Raw genomic sequence first — 9,908 nt, 5'->3', positions numbered from 1 at the left:
TGATTATTTGTGAGAAGATATGTAACTGAATGACTTGAAAACCAGAAAAGATATGTGTTACAATTTCACATATGGAATTACACTGTATTTTTCAAGCCAGGTGAGCATCAATATTGTACCGCCATGCAGTCACGTTGGAGTCAAATGTCAAATAAAGGGACGTCGATGTATTGTGACAGAAGTGCAAACCCATTGATTAAAAATGTTCATTAATTTAAATGTTTGTCCTTTACCTCCAATGTAATCCAACTAAAGAGCAACGTAGTGTGGAAAGTGATGGCTGTCGGCAATAATAGAGTTAGTTACCCTGATTGCTCGTAGGCAGCATATGCTACTGCAGGAATTTCGTTGGCAGAAGAATTAAAATATTGCCACTAAATCGGTGGCTGTTTCACGTGTGATCTACCCCAGGTATAACGAACACACGTGCTAATTTTCGTCTTTTTCTTTACTCCAAATGTAAACGTAACCAAATGTGATTGCTGATATCCCACTATTATCAAGCAGTGTCATTTTGATGCTAGAAAGTGTGACCAAGTCATGCTATGATGAACATCTGACCAGCGTATGTGTGTTCATCTGAGCTGCAATGCCCTACATATGTAAAGGAATTACACACATCAATTTGATACAGAAAGAATCAGTAACGTGTATGCCAGCTGTGTACATTTCTGCAGGTTTAAGAAGGACACCTATGTAATAGTGTTGATCATACTGAATAGTGATAAGTGATTAGTCATGTGTCACAATCATGGCGATAACACTCCAGAGTTTTAACCATTTGTTCACACCACGTCTTTCCACAGATTTTTCCATTTACATTCTTATTAAAAGATTACTGTTCTCGGGATGATGCCCAACACTCTACGGAGATCCTTGGAATCGCAGTATGTCTACGCCATGTTTTTATTTCCACGTGATGGAACAGTCACCGACTACAACTGAGGAAATGACATCGGATGTTTTGAATGCTTTCAATATTGTCTATGTTAGTGGTGGTGATACCAAGACTAAAGGAAAGTCTTGTTGTCCACAGTTCTAAATTTGTCAGCAGGAACACGTGAGTCTAATTCAAAATAAAGAGGAGTCAGCATCGTGAAACGAAGTTTGTCGATTCCTATGTCAGTCCATGATCATTCGACAGCATATTCACAAATCAGTCATGAGAGGTACCTACACGTTGGACTGTGGTGAGTCGTGTATGATGGATCATATATTTTCCCTAGCTAAGATAACTGACGGTCTTTATGACCTGAGATAATCTTAGAAGATTTCTTGTTACAGTCGCCCACATTGAAAAACTGACAGGAGATAAACCTGTAAAGTTGACATGTCCGCATTGCACATATCCACGCAACCAGTGAATGCTCAAGGCGCTGGTATTTATTCCCTCGATCACTGGATGTCAGTCTTAACAGGACATCGTGTTTCATTCTCAACTCCCTTGGAAGTATACAACTCTTTCTGCCACTTGACCCACCGAGTTTATAGTTGCTCTCTCATCCTAACGAGTTACCCATGTAGGCGATGATTGATGCAACTTTATCATGAAAGCCATATAAATGAAGACAAATGTTTTGTTCAAGTGTTCTCTGCTGGGAAGGTCATGTATCCGAAGAGGAATGAACGGCGGTTACCCTGGAGGCAGTTACCCTGGTTACCCTGGTGGTAGTTACCCTGGTTACCCCGGGGGTGCCCGACCCTGTTGCGGAGAGATGGTTTGCCGTGTCACCGGAGGCGGCATGTACGGTTACTGTGTGAATATTGTTGGCAGACAACGGAGTGTAAAAATCTACCGTATCTTCAAGTCAATAAACATAAAAAGGGCACTCGTACTGCCGTGTGTTGCAAACAGAAACATTGTTTGAGTAATCTTTAGAACCTTTTTTCATCATTAACAAGGGAGTGTGCTATGGATACACAACTTAATTACTGTTAACACGAGCTATGTTTGAATGTAGTTGCTAACACTGTTATGAACCAAGTGCTCATTTTAATAATACTGAAGTTGTATGTCCACAGAACGATCCACTTTGTTAAATATTAAACAAGGCTGATTTCATGAACCAAAATCATTTAAATAACGATCCCGGTTAGAATCGGTCTTCAGCAACCCAAGGCATGATTCTTGCAAAAGGTGGTTAACGGGATGGGGATGTCAGGTAGACTGATGCTTATGATGTTGATCACAGGCTTGTTTGCTTCAGACATGATTATTTACAGCCCGATGAATCCAGCTGCGGCGTTAAATAAAAGAAAAACACATCAACAACAAGACCAAAAACAAAACAAGCAAACATTACAATTGTGAGACAGTTTCATTCATAACTTCCAAGCAGTGGGTACTAAATCCTGTTGGCACAACATCTCGGAGTGTACTAGCGATACAAATATACTTTTCATGGAGCTTCATGTTTATAAAAAGAAGCGGTTCATTAATTGATCATCGATTTATTGATTATCATCATTATCGAAGTTAGAACGCGGCCAATGAGTTCACTTTTTTCCTCATTATGTATGGAACGTGAAGCTGTGAATTATCGCGCGGGTCCTTTCTAAATATAATTTTTGATAGTATGTAACTGGGCATGTACCACGTCACATGAACCTGTTTTATGGAGGATGTGCATGAATCTACGATGAAAAGAATGAAGCACAACGACTTAGTGATTATTAAACACTCGTCAAGTTTGATTATTTCAAGCATTAACAAATAGTTCATTGGTTAGGCAACATCTGAGGAGAAAATACTAAGAGCAGGCACAAGGAAATCCATGGCTGTTTCTTCCATAAAGATCAGTGTCGGCGTCACCAGTTTTACAACTGTGTCTGTAATCGGCCAAATGTTAACTGGTATCATTGAGAGCTTAACACGACAAAGACTTGTCTCACGTTCATTGACTCACATGTCTGTCGTATATACTTAAATTTATCTGATGTTCCTCACAATCGCAAATCATTACTTTAAAAGGGATGCAGAGTGATGGAGCTTTTACATTTGGAAATGGACAAGTTCCCCACAACGGGTACTTGACTGTAATTCATTAGCCACTTGTAATCTGTCGCTCTGTAATTGACCCAGCATCACTTAGTTGGGTGACTAAGTACAGTTCTGTGTCGAATGTCACCAAACATATGTAGTGACATATTTGGTTCAGTTTTACCATGCATGGACGTTCCGTGTGTGACAATACCCATACGACTTATTAATACTTGAAAACGTTCAGTCTTTTTAATCAAATATGAATATGTATATATGTTAAGCAAAGGTAAACATTCATGTTGATCATATACTGACTGTAACATTAAAGCCAACGCTAAACCCGCACACTGAACACACTTTCGAATTCACAGTTGGGCAGTGTCACAAAACGACCAAGCAAGTGTTAGAGTCACAAAACGACCAAGCAAGTGTTAGAGCACTTTCTCTTTTTAATTAATACGTTCTTAGGCTTCGTGTGTGACAGTGCCAAAATTGAATACTGAAATGTGAAAGGTCTTTTAAATCAAATTTGGATGTGCATCTTTATCAAGGAAATATATACAAACATTTTGGTCACATGCTGACTGATCGTGTATAGCAATCTCTATGCACACGTATTCAAAACACTTTTCCTGTTGGGCACTGTCACAAGACGAACCAACCAAGCAAGCGTTTAAGCAATGTCAGTCTTGAAAATCAATGTTTTTCAAATCTGAATACTTTCACACATTTCCCACAGGTGACGTACAACAAGCCGTTTGTGTCCAAACATATTCCACGGGGAGAGTCAAAACCATCCTGTGCTGTGAGAACGTCTCTGACAAACTGCCCTGACTCTGTCAGTTGAATCACCTTGTGAGAGTGTCTGCAAGCAGGATGTCTCTTTCGTTGGTTGATGTGATGCCTCGAGGGCACTTCAGAGCTCTGTTCATTGTGGGAGTGTATGCAAAAACAACGTTTCCTTCACTGGTCACAGACAAGTGATTTGACTTTCCATTCACTGACTATCCGGTTCTGATTTCCGGTGACAGATATATTCAGGACGAGATACCTCACCTGTGTCCAGTATGTCCAGTCCAGTCCTATCTAATCCACCTGCCACCAGTCGTGTAGGATGAGGACGAGGCTGTATTAAGATCTGATCGTTTTGATACTTGATAGTATTAAGGTTAATGGATACACCTATACAGTAGCTACTTCTTTACTGTATGAATCACTAACAGCTACGTAACAGTCAGTTAACTGAGTCATTCTCCAAGGTGTGTTAGAAAGCTGAGTGTATTTAGGACACTGTATGTCGTGTGTGTAGTATGTGTGAAATCTGTTGTTGTCACAATCAACAACCACGTGGTTGTTTGATTGTTTACGGGTATTAGACATGCTCGTAAAAGAACGTTTAGTTATAATTCAACCATCTGATGACAGTCAGCTGATGATCAATCCACATATTTTCACCAAGGTATCAACATAACTGGAAAACGATTACCTCTCGTGTCTCTCACGATCTAGTCTAGTGTTATAGCCTCAATCTTTCAGTTAGACATGCAGTTTTTAAGTTTTGCTATTTTAAATATAACGCATTATCCTCTCTCTACAAATTTTAGACTTCCTGCTGAAAGACTGTGTCACCTTTTGGTCTTAAAGAACCACTAAACTCAATTTTTTGGTACTCTTTTTATCACTGCATATGAAAGACTTCTGGTTAGTCATAAACGAAACACGTTTTTTGTTTTAAAAAAAACCAACTTGTGGTTAATTAATACCCAGCGCTCAAAAGTTGCTAAAAGGCCGTCTGCTTCTCTCTCGCCCGCAAACGAAACCGCAGACTGGTTACGTAACTCTGTCGCCAGAGCCCTACAGTGACGTCACAGAAGGGACGGTTTCCAGTTAAATGTACAGAAAATGTGTAGGAAGCTCGTCATTTTGCTGATTTCTCGACGTCACCAAAGACATGCCGAAATGTTGTGTTGCCGTCAGTTGTTCCTTGGGGTCGGGTGATGGTGTCACTATGCACAGATTTCCACCAGACTCCGCAGTTTGTGCTTAAATTGGAAGTTCGTGTGTGCGAAGTGAGCTTTTTGGAAGCCTGTGGTATATACTAAATCGGATGGTTCGCCCCCTACCACGCTTCCAGGATAGAAAATGGAGTTCAAGTTTCATCGAGATTATAAAATAAAGACTGCTAACTACACATTGCTGACCAAAAGGATTTTGTATGGGTATAACGCTGTTTTCCTCGGAAACGAGGTTGTGGTCAAAGTGACAATATTATCGTAAGTAATATTATATTGACTCCTTATATTGACCGATTCCAAGAGTGAAATTGTTATGTTATAAGCAATGTCATGTAATACCCTAATGCCCATCAATAAAATACATATTTTACTACCAGTAGAAAGTAACTTTGATTTTGTAAGTCGGTGAAAACAAACTTAAATAGCATTCATCCTCAGACAGGGCGCCGCCAATTTTGAAAATCGTGAAGTCACGGGCTAAAGTCCATTAGAATTATTGAGATTATGATTTGTTCTCATCAAGTTAGAAAATCAAACCTACTTTTACTGGTAGTTAAATATGCATTTTAATCATGGCCAAAAGGATTTTGCATGACACAAGTTTTAACATAAGGACTTCTTCCAAGGAAGCAAGGTAGGGGTCGAAGTGACATTTATATTGCAAGTATTGTTAATTGACCTCCACCTCACTTCCAGGAGTGAAATTGTTATGTTATAAGCAGTGTCATGCAAAATCCTACTGTCCATCAATAAAATACATATTTTACTACCAGTAGAAAGTAATTGTCCTTTTGTAAGTCGGTGAAAACAAACTTAAAAAGCGTTCATCCCAAGACAGGGCGCCGCCATTTTTGAAAATCCATTTGAATTAATGAGATTATGTATGGTTTGTTCTCTTCAAGTTAGAAAATCAAAACTACATAAATATTTTTTTGAATCATTACCAAAAGAAGTTTGCATGACACAACCTGTAACATAACGTAAGCGAGGTCGGGGTCGAAGTGAAAATGCTGCGCGATAAATTTCTTCACTTGCTAAATTTACTTGGTTTGTAATGTTCACTCACCAGTATGTAGACACTTGTCAACATACGTCTTTATACTTGGTCTCATAATCCTAATTATTTCATGATCATACTTGTATGCATTTTGAAAACTTAATAAAAAGAAGCGATCTGCGAATGTATAACAGGAATGTAATATATAGACATTTCATAGTTTTTCTATATGAATCATAATTCGCACGCACGCCCTAGTGTATGTTGTCTGCATCATTACACTTAACGACGAAAACAATGATTCTGTTGAAAGTTACGACAACTTATTAAAAACAAAAATGCAAATATTAAAATTAAAGTTATAGGAGCAATATCAGGCTGTTACCTTCTTCGAGGAATGTATCCATCAATATCCACAAAAACAAGTGATATATAATTCATCTGCAGATTTCCCAAATGATGTGTCTTTTAACAGTCTAATATACGAAAACGTGATGTATCGTTTCAGGTTTTTCACATTGCTGTATAGTTGCATTGGTTACCCAAGATAGCACACCTGGCAACTAATTGCATTCTTTTTCAAAAGTTATTTAGTTAGCCAATAATGAGCAATCAATCAATGTATTGGCGGTTAATCCTTTGAAAGATGGGTGTTGTTTTACATAGACACAGACACGACAGAGTGTATTCAGTATAGATTAGTAAATGTTCATACATAAACACTACCTTTTGACAAATCCCCCATTTAAATCCCCATAAAACTAATTAATCAATCAGCGTGTTATCGGTTCATCCTTTGATCGATCCAGACAAAAGAAATGCCAAATGGGAGCCTTTGTCGGGTGATCTAAGTGGCGTTACCACTAACTATACCTGTTATACATTCATTAACTGAGCATAAAGTGAATGATGACAAATAGCATGTAGGTTTATACCACCTAACACGGATTACAACCTAGCGACACCAAGTAATTTTGTCAGAATCGTCTATGAAAACAAGGGGTGTAACTCGAAAACTAGGCAAAGCAGGAGACAAAACTAAATGATAGTAGATTGTGAGAACATATGGCTTTCATTTTTCTCAACAGCTTTCGCGATTCCAGGTTTGTACAAACCTGTAAACGAAATAGTTTAACCCCTGAAATGTAGATGAATACTGCAGAGACCGTCATTTCTATACCCACTATTACGTCACGGAGATGCGCCGCTCTGATTGGTTGAAATTTCGTTTGCGGCTGAGAATTGTGCACTGTTGACAAAAAGGTCGATTTAAGGTGATTAAAGATCGAAATGAGCAGTTTTAATGACGGGGTTTCATTTATAACGATGTCAGCAAGTGATTTTGCATTTGTACCCTATTAGAGTATACAGAGAATAACTGAGAATTTTCTTTTTTTGCATACTAAAATGAACATATAGATACGTTGTGGTAGTGCAACATACAACACAACAGTCTGCATTCACCTTCTGTCCCTAGTCCAGAATCATCCATTAGACCCTGTATGACATGGCTTCAGCAGTCCTCTCCTGGGGTATCAGAGTTGGGGGCGGTGGGGTAGCTTAGTGATTAAAGCATTCGCTCGTCACGCCGAAGACCCGGGTTCGAATCCCTACATGGGTACAATGTGTGAAGCTCATTTTCTGGTGTCCCCTGTCGTGATATTGCTGGACTATTACTAAAAGCTGCGTAAAACTAAAGTGACTCACTATCAGAGTTGGTCACCTTTGTCCGCTGTCTACAGCAAGGACATAGGATGAACGTGTCTTGTGTTGCTTCAGACTGTTTTGGTGTATTTCAGCAGACAGGTCTTGCAGAATGTGTGATTACACTGAGGTGTAGCAGGGTCAGTGAACCTTTCAACATGATACAGGTCAGGTGGTTGTCTGTCAGCTTCTTTGCAGTCGCCATCTGAAACAAGTGAAAAGACGCCACATAAATGGAATAAATGAAACTGACTACACGCAACCAATACTTTGCTGCTGTTACTGGGACTGGATTACCATTACTACGCATTTCAACTTACACAAAAAAATATATTTATATATTTGGAAGGTGCCAGGTATTTATGGGGATTATGCCTTGCCACTTACCTGGAACACTCGCCATTACAGCATCAGTTTCTCTCATACTCTCTCGAGACGTTTCATGTCCTGGTTACACGCGTGCCACGTGAAAGGGTACTGGTTGCGGTCGGGTGGACTTGACACATGATGGCTCAATATTCATGCAGAAAAGAGTGACAGAGTATGGTTTTACGCCGCTTTTAGCAATATTCCAGTAATATCACAGCAGGGGACACTGAATGAATTTCACACATTGTAAATATGAGGGGAAGAAAAGCCAGGTCTCAGCGGGATGTGTGGGCGCTTTAACCATTAGGCTAGACATAAAGGAAGGGTATTTCAATTCTCTAGTGACATCAGCTTTCCTCGAAAGATCTTAGTCTGTCACAACACGTTTACAAATACAGTACTGATGTGTGGAACCACACATATCTGGAGCATGTTTGATAGAATATCGAATATAGTACGCCATATAGTATTCAAGATAAGTGTCCACCTCAAAAAAGGTTTTCGTATAATTGATATTTTTTTATGTTTCTAGTTTGATCAACATTTGCCGTCTTTCGGTATCATATATAGGTGAGGGTATATCAGATTTTTGTAAATGTCTATATGCCTTGTAGGTGGCGTTTTAGAGGCCGCCTAACAACCGTACAAGAACCCATATCAACATGTCACACTCACGAAATTTAAGCTGTTATCCACAAACTTCAGTGAGGTATTTCAGTTCAATTCAATCAGTTTATTGCATGAAGGCCAGTGGCCCATTTACAAAATATATATGTATAGTGTGTACAACATACACAACATATGACACTTGTTACAGTGAATCTCTTTCAATATGAGAGCTTGATGAATAAATAGAGCTGCCTCGTGTTGTAATAGGGAGGCTTTACTTGAAAATATTGAATAAAGTTTCGTAGCATCCTTGCATGATCGTAGCCATGGCGGGAAATATATCTGCCTTATAGAGGATACTAAACGACCTTCCGTGCAATACCATTTTTATTAAACGAGTTAATGATTTGGTATCTAAATCTTTAACGAGTTTAATAAAAATGGTATTTCACGGAAGCGAGTTTAGTATTCTGTTTATTACTCGCCAACACAAATTGACAGAAACTGCGGCGAAATTGCCTATAGTGTTAGGTAACTCAGCTTTCAAGTCAAGCAAGGTCTAGTAAAATTGCGACATCAAAATTAGCATTGTGACGTCACAACTTTGAACCATTTTGACGTCATACGTCAAGCGGTATTACACTAGTGTAATATTAAAGTGAAAATACTACACTGCAGTATCTTCAACGGGCTAGTAATAAAAATCATTATATACCGGACAGATAAATAAAAAGCGAAATTCATTCTCAACAGTGTTACAGAATGGACAGAGCCTTTGTGATTTTATAACGGATGAACATCTTCCTTGATTGATACATAACTCATTTAGACCTAGTCTCAGGCGTATGAAAGTATTGCGAAGGTTTGTATTATGTAGGTTGTATAGATACGACTCGGGTTCAAGTAGAGATTTAAACTCACGATAACAGTCATATCTTGAACTTTCATATAGTGATGAATGCCAGTCCTGTTTAAAGATATCGATAGCCCTGGTACGAAAATGTTTGATAAATGCATTAACATCGCCCAGGGTTTGGGATAGCCAGACGAATCCAAAGCCGTATCTAAACGAAAGACTGCGACTATGGGTTGCCGAAGTGTTTTTACCAATATTATCAAGATGAACGATCATATTGTAGGTTTTTTGGGCAGACGATGTTCGGGCATATTTATGTTTTTTACCCCAGTACTTTAAACAGCGAGAGTAAGAAATTATGCACAAAGGGTATCT

Source organism: Haliotis asinina, chromosome 12 (genome assembly GCF_037392515.1).
Source record: "Haliotis asinina isolate JCU_RB_2024 chromosome 12, JCU_Hal_asi_v2, whole genome shotgun sequence".
Taxonomy (NCBI): domain Eukaryota; kingdom Metazoa; phylum Mollusca; class Gastropoda; order Lepetellida; family Haliotidae; genus Haliotis; species Haliotis asinina.
Note: the sequence above shows the minus strand (reverse complement) of the source record.